The sequence below is a fragment of the Capsicum annuum genome, chromosome 11 (assembly GCF_002878395.1).
Source record: "Capsicum annuum cultivar UCD-10X-F1 chromosome 11, UCD10Xv1.1, whole genome shotgun sequence".
Lineage (NCBI taxonomy): Eukaryota > Viridiplantae > Streptophyta > Magnoliopsida > Solanales > Solanaceae > Capsicum > Capsicum annuum.
In genome coordinates, this window is record NC_061121.1 from 235,178,565 (window position 1) to 235,189,687 (window position 11,123).

The window sequence follows — 11,123 nt, forward strand, 5'->3', positions numbered from 1 at the left end:
AATCTCCTTTCTTTTTATAATCCAAACTTACCATTTACAAATTATTTCATTTGAATTAATAAGATCATAGTAGCTTGCACAAAATTAATTAATTAATTATATGTATTTTTATATAAAAAATGATGTACGACATAATTGTAATAAAATTACACAATCAACTAATTAATTTCAATTAATTAGAACAATTTTATGATCATAATATATAGACTCAATTTCCTTAAATTTAATGTTGTAAATTTTAAAATATATTTATGGCTAAAGTAGTAGTCAGTGTTCGTTGTGTTTTTACCAATATATGTATATCAATTATGAAACTTTACATATATTTTTTATGAAAATAATTATCAATATTAACTGATTTCTATCTCAGTTGATCTAATTAATTTGATAACAATAAAATTATTATTAATATTATATATTTATTAACCATAAATCTATCCTAATTTTATAGAATGATTAGATTTAATTAATCTACAATTACATAAAGGACTCAAATATGGAAACAATTGATATTAATTACTTTTATAATTTCAAAAATTTAATCCCATGAATTTCACATATTCTTATAGTTTGGTTATATCGAATTTATATTAATTACCTTCATAATTTTGGGAAGAATTTAAAAAGGTAACGATTATTTCTTTTCCTAATTACTGATTTATTTCTCAAAAATTTCTTATCAATTTACAATTTGATTATTTAATTATCTTTACAATTTTCTAAAAACTAAAATAAGGTGAAAATTATTTCTTTTCTTAATTACGGATTTTCTTATATTCAATCTTTGATTATTTCACTAAAATATTTTAAATTTAATTGTTTTGAGGGATGGTATTTTTTGTGTATAAATCTTTTTTAATACATAAGAAATGCTAAAGTCATACAATAATCACCTTTATTTTTATAATACAAACTTATCATTTAAAAATCATTTCATTTGAATTAGTAAAACTATAGTAGATTGCACAAAATCAATCAATTAATTATATGTAATTTTATTAAATAAATGATGTACGAAATTGTTGTAATAAAACTATACAATCAAATAATTAATTTCAATTAATTAGAATCAATTTTATGATCATAATATGCAGACTCAAGTTCCTTAAATTTAATGTTGTAACTAAATTTTAAAATATATTTATAGCTAAAGTAATAGTCAACGTTCGTTGTTTTCTTACCAATATATGCATATCAATTACAAATCTTTCCATATATTATTTTATTAAAGTAATTGTCAATATTAACTAATTTCTAGTTTCAAATAAGGTAACAATTATTTTTTTCCTAATTATGGATTTTCTTTTATTCATTCATTTATTTGTTTACAAAAATAGATCAAACTTAATTATTTTGAGGGATGACACCTTTTTTTAATATTTTTTTATTTAGAATGATTACAATATTTTCTATATAAATTGATCAGTTACTATTTATTAATTGGTTATTCTCTTAAATAATTTTTTCTTTTAATATTTCTTTTAATCAAGTGTAATCAAATCATTCATATTTATTTTCTTATAATACGATTATTAAAAACACATGAAATGTAATTTATTAAATATAAAATATGAAATAATATTAAATATCTAAATAATCAACAAAATAGCTTTTTGTTATGAAATGATGGTTTTTGGTTGTAAAAATTCAAATAGGTAGTTCTCAATATGACACCTGTCTTAGTTTTAGGCTAGACTATCCTCCTTTATTATATAGATAGATAATTTCAACAAAATTAATTAGAGTATTTTCTTATAAAAATAATATAAAATATTATTTCATAAAAATAATATAAAATATGGAATATTAATAAAATTTGCATTAATTATGCTTCTATTTTCTTATGCAGTATTTGATTCTACGTATTAAAAATAGCATTGAATCAATGGTGAAAGTAGAGGGACTTCTTTCTTTATTGGGTTTTTTCTTTTTGGGAAAGTTGACACTTTCTTGACTACCAACCACCCAACACAAAGCCGACACTTCTTGGTAGATTGACTATTTTTTCATACGGTACTAATTTATATACATTTTCTTTGATATTTGTTATATTGTTAGTTTTATTTTGCGTATCATATTAGTTTATATGCATTTATCTTTTATATTTGGTATATTATTATTATCCTAAGCTGGGAGTCTATCGAAAATATCCTCTCCACTTCACCTGAGTAGTGATATGATCTGCATACACTAACCTCCCCAGACCCCACTATGTGGGAATACAACTAACATACTGTCATTCGTGCTATGGGGTCGCCCATATAAAGGTAAAGTCATCCCAAATTTTTTCCTTACTATGATATCATCAGCATTTAATATATCTGTTGACGTGCAAGACATAATGCTGGCGTCGAGAATATCATCAACATTCAATATATCTAGTGACACGCAAGACACAAAGCTAGCGTCGAGGATATCATCATCATTTTATGTCTGTTGACACGCAAGACATAAACGCTGGTGTCGAGGATATCTTATCATTTTATGAATCAGCATCTGAATGCATCGAGAGCACACGATTTGAAGGGATGCCTTTAAGTCGTTATCTAAAGATGAATGATATATAAGATTTCCTAGAAATTAACAATTTGAGGGTCATCTATAAGTCATATTATTTAAAATATGATAGTGTGCCAGATCACCTATGAGTTGATAGCCTGTAGGTCATCCGTAAACCACAACAACATCCTAACCAGATAGTGTGCAAGATCACCCAAAAATCGATAGTTCAAAGGTTATCCATAAGTTGCAACTAAATCCTTACCGAAGAATATGCAAGATTATCAAATTGATACGTCCAAGGGTTCTCTATAAGCCGTGTCATATCCAAGATCGATTATGTGCAGGATTACCCAAAGACTAACAATTTGAGGGATTATCTATAAGTCATATTGTATCTAAGGTCGGATGATGTGCAGGAACACCTGAAAGCTAGCGATTGGAGGGATATCTGTAAGCCATCTCTTATTCAAAGTCGGATAATGTGTAGGATTACCTAAAAGCTAGAAATAAAAAGGATATCTATAAGTCGCCTCGTATCCAACATCAAATAATGCATAAGATTATCCAAAGATTAATAATTTAAAGGAAATTTATAAATCGATCATCGGCTATAATCGGAGAGGTTATCATTCCACATGGAACAAATGATATAGGTACCCAAAGGGTTGCCACACCAGTATAAGATTACATGGTTGTATTGACCGTTCTGCATAAAGTATCGCCGGTGTCCAAAAGGGCCACCCACTTTGAAGACATATTCAACCGACAAATATCATAATTATCAACAACCAAGAGGGTTGTTGTGTTTGGTATTGCCAGCTATTTCATTCCAAATAGGTACATGAGGATATGACTCCACTTTTTAGGCCATAACTCACGTGGAGATATAGTAAAAGACTACATACCTCTTTCGTGAAATATGTTTAGCACGAATAATTTTTTCTTGAAGCATTGTCGAGAGCATCCGAGAGGATGAAAATCTCAAATCAAAACCACAGGTGCGGATGACTTCAAATAAGATGCAGCACCCGAATCCAACCCGTTTTCTTTTTTCTCTTTATGATCACGCGCGTTCCACGCTAATCCATACGAGAAGATACCGAGAATTTTCTAGAAACACATTTAGGTGTCTCATCCAACATTCAAATCCAAAAATTCTCGAATAGAGGTTTACGAATTCGTACATAGGTGGAGTATTTTCATTGGCTTATGAAGATTATTCCCTTTCCACCAATTTATATTGGCCACTTTTTGGAATTCTGTTTAAGAAAATCAAAATAGAGGTATAGTTCGTTAGGGTCTGGATCTTTTGAATTTCAAAAATGAACCCTCAATCCCCTTCTATAAGTAGCTCCCTTTAGAGCAAGAAAAAGGATTTTTTTTTGGGATTTTGGAATTTTTTTCACCGGCCTCTTCTTTCCTTTATGGGTTCTCCTCTTCTTTCTCTTTGGAGTTCAAAATTTTAGAGGCAAAGTGAGTTCAAAAGTTTTGGGTTGAAAATTTGGGGTTAGCAAAAATCTTCAAAAATTCAGAAATACACAAAAAAGGGGTTAGAAAGGGGGGCTCTCAGAGGGAAAAATATTCTTTTTACGCCTAAGAAACATACATTCTTAGGAGGTGCATCTGAACTGTCGAAGCAGTTGTGAGTTTTTTGGTGGTCGGAATCCTATCGTCAGCTCGTTATCCCATTTTGCTGGCCTGAAAGAGGTAAATACACCTTTCTTTTTAATTTTGTTATGGTTATCATTTTCTTCATCGTGCTTCCACTTCTGTTTGCTGGGAATGACTGCTATAGAGGCCTGGAAGGCATAGGATTTTCGTGTTTGATATATTGTTCTACTAAAAAACTGATTCTTGCCCGTGTTTGATTAGCTGTCATTCATGCTTGATCTCTCTCATTTTATTCTGTCTGAATGTTACTAGTTAGGTTTAATGCTTCGACTTTAGAAACTATTTTGCTGGTCTCATATTCGATGTTGCTTTGTAGTTCATAGAGTAGGAGAATAAAATCTGTACGTATTTTTGAAATTCGAAAAAATGTTCAAAGAATAGATATTAGGCAGCCTGCTCGCATATCTTTTTCGCTCAAATGCAGGAAATTGTTACAAATAAGAACTCGAATGTTATTTTCTTCCGACTTGCCATTCTCAATGTACAATAGTCTCATTTGATTCTAAAGTTTATTTTAAAATATGAGAGTGTACCATAGGGCTGAATTATGTTTTCTTCATATCTAATTCAATTTGCTGTAATTGACTCATAAGAACAAATTAAAGTTTGACGGGCTAATGTTTCTTTCCTTTCTTGCTTTTCTTGTTCGCATATAAGTTGTGGCATCTTGTCTCATGATTAAATTACCTAAAATTGGGTTTATGTAGTGTTTGAATCTCATTTGTTTGTTAGCCCAGTGGTAAAGAAGGCATTAAGATTTCAGCCTTGCTTTTCTTGAAGTTTCAGCTATCGTATTCCTTGCCAAAAGTGATTAAGTCTTTAATTTTGTATGTTTGGCATTCTGGAATTTGAATGTTGCTTGTGATCCATCATTTATGTAGTATGATCCAGGAGCTGTAACTCTTTTTTGTGACATGCTTAATTGGGTCCTTTTGTGGCATTAAAGTGATAAATTATTTTCCTTATTTCGCTAAAGACCATAAGAATTTCTTGTTGAAGCTTTATTTCCTCCTGTAGTTGAAATTTCTTTAATTGATTATGAACATTTTCTTCAAACATTATAGACTTTTTCTCCTATGGCATTTTTACCTGTGTATGAGTGTATTTGAATGAAGCAGGAATGCTATAGCTTATTAATTGTTAAAATCTTGGACGTATGTTAATTTCTTCATTCCTTTCTTTGCATGCACCCTCCTTGGAGTTCAAATGGTCCCCTTCTCTCTTTGCATTTTATAAATGGGCCAATGAGGCCTATCCTTCTGAGTTAAGCCCAAAAGAAAATCCAAGAATCCATCACATGGCGTATGGATACGAGGAATCGAAAGAAGAATGGGTTAAAGTTCCATCTTTGAAGCGGCAAAGGGGACTTGAAAATCTCGTTATTTCTTCTTTATTAATTTATTTATTTACTTATTTATATTTTTATTTATTTAGTGACTTATTTATTTATTCATTTGGGCCTCGAAGCCAAAGTTGTAAATTTAAAATAGGTGGAGCGAGACTCGAGCCAAAAAGGGCTCGAAAACATAAAATTAAGACAGGGGAAAGATGGGTCAAAAACCTAACTAGATTAGGACAGGGTCGACGGTTTGGGCTTAAAATCCTAAATCACTACTTCTCCCGTTTCCCTTTTTTCTGTTTGCTTACTTGTTTTACGTGTGTTTTGCGAACCTAGTAAAATCCTTAGTCAAGTCGCTAAAAAATTGGTTTTGCATAAACACCAAAATATTCCTAAAATCACTTTTCTTTTCAAAAAATAAACTTTTTCAAAGTTAATCAAAAGACGTTTTTCAAACAGTCCGGATAACCGCAAGTTAGCGGACATTTTAGGTGCCTAATACCTTCCTAAAACGTTAATAGGAACCGCTTATCTAGAATCTCTAACTTAAAATGTTTTTTCTATTTTGAATCGTTTGCAGTAACTCTCTAAAGGTTTCTTAATTCCTTTTCAAAATTAAGTGGCGACTCTCAAAAATTCAAAATTTCCGCAAAACAATATCAACCACAATCACATCCACACATCTACTACCCCCACCCGAAAGTAGCAGAAGAATAAGGATTTGTAGTAATTCAAGTACCTTATGCTCATGACGCTTGCGCTCCTTCTCTTTTAGTTCATTAACAAATTTGTTAAATATTTCAAGCAGCAAGCCCTCATCACCCATTATTCTGTAAAAATCCAGAGCATTTCATTTTATAGCCAAATAGGCTAGACAAATTGAAACTAGAGATTTAGCAACATACTTCATCAGAACCGTGAAACAATTACAAATGCCAGAAATTAAAAAACTAAAACAATCACAAATGTCAGAAATTTAAAAACTAACTGCTAGAGCTATTAAACGCCGAGTGTTGGAACAACTAATAATTGACATCAACCAATTTCTAGAGGGATAAGTTCAACATTAAAAATCACTTAGCAAAACGGTAATTCATGCTAATACTATAAAGAAATAGCCTACCTAAATCTTGAGGAATATAAAACAACAAATCATTAAACACAGCTATTATTCTAAGGAACATTCTAGAACTATGTGAATTACTGAGTTTAGAATATTGAAGGAGTTGGTCCTTGAAAATAATATCAATTATCATTCTCCAATGGTCCTTGCAATCGTGTTACTAATTATAGATCAATAAAATCAAAAGAAGCTACTTGCCTATCTCCGAAGAGAGATTTGCAGTCCTCCCATTTTGATGATGCAGTAATTTCCTGCAACCACAGCAAACAAATAGATTATGGTTTAAAGGAAATATCATGGGATCCTATCTATTGTAATGTGAGAGATTGTAAACTGTTTACTATACTTTTGATGCATGAAGAAGTTCATAGAACTTATCTGCTAGACGTTTACGCTTTTTAGCTTTTTTTTCTTCTTTCTCCCTGGCCCTTTCCAGTAACTCCTCAAAGACAAACTATGCAGATAAAATATGCACATTCAATATTTGATGACCAGGCAAGCCCAAACGCGTAGAACATAAAGTTTAGCAACCACAGTTGATTCTAAAGGAAAATGCCACTAACCACAGTTGATTACCTACGAGTTGCCAATTTAGCAATCACAAACTGACCGACTTCCAGTGAAACATAACATGGAAGTACTACTAATGCTTTTGCACTCAATCCACTCATCTTATGCAGGACCTGTCCCAAAGACAAAAAGGGGACAAATACGTAGAAATCCATTTAGTGAATGAGGTACTTCAATTTTCAAAACATTCAATTTAACATGGGTCAATGTGAAATAGTATAGAGTGCTTAGCCATAATTAGACCTTTAAGTTGGTATCTGACATTGGTGGAGAGCTAATATACTTGGCGATTGCAACCTTAAAATCATCAAGTGAACAGTCTGATGTCAATCCAATTTGAAAGTAGAGACGGCTCAGCCAAAATATTAGGCTGATGTCAATCCAATTTAATTTGTGACTTGCCATCAAGTTACTGAAGCAACATACAAGTAACACAAATTCAGAATGCTTATCAGTAACAAAAATAGGATACCAAATGGAGCCTTGTCCATGAATTTGAGTTACCATAAAGTCTATAAATTACAAGAAAGGTGATGGGGATGAAATTTCTTTCATGAATACCAACATTTCTCCACTTGTTCAAAGTCATCTACAATATCAGAAGACACTTGACACATAAACTTAATTGCACTGATCAGGTTAAATTGAAGGAAAAATCTAGCACCCCTGTTTGGATAATAGAAAAAAAGTGAATAAATAAAAATGGATAGCATCTCTGTTAACAGCGCTTTCGTTATATTTACTAAATAAGAATAATTTATGCACACAAACAGTAATACAAAATTTAAAGATAGAAGTTGATATCTTTATCTTATAAGGGAAAAAGAAAAGATTTTCAGCATCTGAATTTATGTATAACTCTCACCATCCCATAGCAAGAGCCTAACTCAAGAAAACATTACCAAATTCAATCATTGAATAAGAGTACGAACATGATCATTACCATGCTAGGATACCAGGTAAACTCCCTCTTTCATCAAGCAAGGAGATAAGTGCTAATAAAGTTAGATCATTCAACTTCAATTCTTTTCAAAAAGGGCAGAGGATGAAACAATATATCGTTTAGTCAGTTGCAAGTGTGTATTACGGTAAAAAAATATAGTGAAGGAGATGCAACTTTATTTAGAGAAACAGAGATGCTCTCTGGAACTTTTTCCGAGGCTAATCTTTTCTAAGCCTTTACTTTTATTGCATCTCAACTACCTCTTCAGAGGCAAATTCTGGCACTAAGTTTATTTAGTCCAATTTATATGGTTGACAACACAATATATTTTGAATTGGGTTTTAAGTTGCACGATATCATCCAAAGTGAAATCAAAACTGGGGTGTGGTACAAATGGACAAAACATGGTCGAAACTTGACCAGACAAACTACTTTTAGGTCTCATTTGTTTGCACTTATTAGATTTATAAACCTGTTCAAACCTCAAACCATGAAGTGCATTTGTTTTTATTAGGATTCTAGCTCTTAATAGGTCTGAGTAGGTCTTAATCATTCAGATGTGGAACCAAGTCCAAATATCATTTACAAATATTCTTGTGTAGGATAAAATTCACCACCACTCTATCCACAATCACCTGTCACCACCACCAACCACTTCCACCATCACAACCAACATCACTACCAACTACACTGCCAGCCGCTACCACACCTACCACTTCCATTATTCTAATTATATCCACCGCCAACTAGGGGTGTTCACGGTTTGGTTTTTTAACCAAACTAAACCGCGATCCAAACCAAACCGATTAAAAAAACCTATATTTGGTTAGGTTTGGTTTGTATTTGAATTTTAAAAAACCGATACTAGTTTGGTTTGGTTTTACTCTTAAACAACCGACAAAATAACCAAACCGAATTGATATACATGTATATTATAATTATTTATATGTTTTTCATAAATGTAATCTAAATATTTGTTACATTTTATATTTTAATCATGATTTAACTTTAGTCGTAACACATTCAGTCATATGTCTTCATCTAGTTGACAATACATTATGAGATTCTAAATGAATTTCATATTTTGAATGACAAATGATACTAATTGTGAAAATAATATCTTGTTATATATTGAAATTTACAGCTAAAATTCATTAGACTATATACAATCACTAATTTTAACTTTCTTTTGAACCTTGTTGCACAAGAAGTTTATGTGTTCACCTTTTGGGGGTTTATCATATCATTCTATTAAATATAGTTTTTAAATATTTTTTTTAAAAGCGTTCATATGGTGTTATCATGGTTTTACCAACGTATAACACTCAGTTGACATCATAGTTTCAAGATTGAGATACAACACTCGGTTGACATCTCATGTGTTAGATTGGATTTGTTTTTAAAAATTTTCAACTTTTATCATTAACTAAAGTTATAAACCAAAAAACCCAAATCAAACCAAACTAAACCGATAGGAACCAAACCGATGGTTATTTTTTTGTTTGGTTTAGTTTGGTTTTAGAAATTTAAAAACTGATTAAGTTGGTTTGGTTATGGTTTTGACCAATAACCGACCCATATTGATCCATAACACCCCTACCGCCAACGCTGCCACCATCAACTACTACCGGTCGATCCCTTCTACCAACCAACTCATCTATTAGAACTAGCACTACCACTAAAAACCACCAACACATCATCAACTTACACACATCGCTAACAACCACTAACACATCATCAACTTCCACACATTCTTCGGACACCATCACCACCACTGTCACCGGCGTCACCACCTCTATCACCACCATCCGCTACACTCACTATAGCATTTGTACTAACAACCATTCCATCATCACAGCTAACAGCATCTCTAACGACTACCAATACATCATCAACCATCATGCATAGATTTTTCCATCACCACGATCAACACCTCCAACTACTAACATTAACCAACTTCACATCATAACCACCACCACCACTACCAATCGCTAATATCATGACAGTTACTACAATGCCATCTATCTCTACTATCACAACTATCATCACCGACATTGCTAATCACTAATATCAATTAATTTATTACAACCACCACCACCATTACAAACCATCTCCACTATCACTAACAAACATAAATGTTTTTTTAATCAAATAATAATTTAATTGCATTAAATTAAAAAAATTTCTAATATATAATTATATTATATTTAGAAATAAATAAATTTTGCACATTCAGATATTGAGAAACACCCAACCTTAATCTTTTAGTTTTCAGATCTAGAGACAATATCTTAACCATTCAGATGTGCATTCAAAATGATTCAAATGTCTGAATATTAATAAGAACAAATGCAGTCTTAGCTGAAACACAATAGTGTGGTTGTGTGATACTTTAAAGGAGTCCTCGAAAGTCAAAGAAACTACGTGAAAACATGGAAGTTTGATGATCACTTCTCAGAGTTGTTCTGCTCGAGAAACTATAACAATTTAGGTAATATAACCATTAACAGCATTCAACGGAGGAGAAGTCAACTACAATTGTCCGTGAAGTAGCATTTAATACAGCTTGGCTAGATTGAAAGAATCATCTATATCTATAATACATTAAAAGTATGGTACCCCTAACTAAAAATTTACGACAATACCATTCCTATCAACCTAAATACCTACTATCTAGTAAATAAAAAAAAGAGGAAACTAATAGGCATAAAGAGAAACAACACAGATGTTTAATAGGAACAACCGGTCATTGTTTTTATCTCAACCAAATATGTGCTTTTTTTTAAAAAAAAAGCAAGCAGAGGGGTAACTCTCAAATCTCAATCTCATGCTTTTATCCTACCAAGTATGTTCTATTCTTTAATGCACTACAACAACAACAACAACAAACCCAGTATATTCCCACATAGTAATGCACTAACTTCCTTTTTTACCTAATGAATTGAACTTTTTAGTGAGGATCTAAATGATTTTCA

General features: G+C 31.6%; 1 long non-coding RNA gene across 1 annotated transcript; it reads right to left on the reverse strand.

The window, feature by feature from the left end:
• Positions 1-7,054: 7,054 nt before the first annotated feature.
• On the reverse strand, positions 7,055-7,524 carry LOC124888761. The gene is made up of 2 exons (XR_007047613.1): positions 7,449-7,524; positions 7,055-7,089 (listed from the first exon to the last, which is right to left on the reverse strand). It is a non-coding gene; the product is annotated as an uncharacterized LOC124888761 (long non-coding RNA).
• Positions 7,525-11,123: the final 3,599 nt, after the last annotated feature.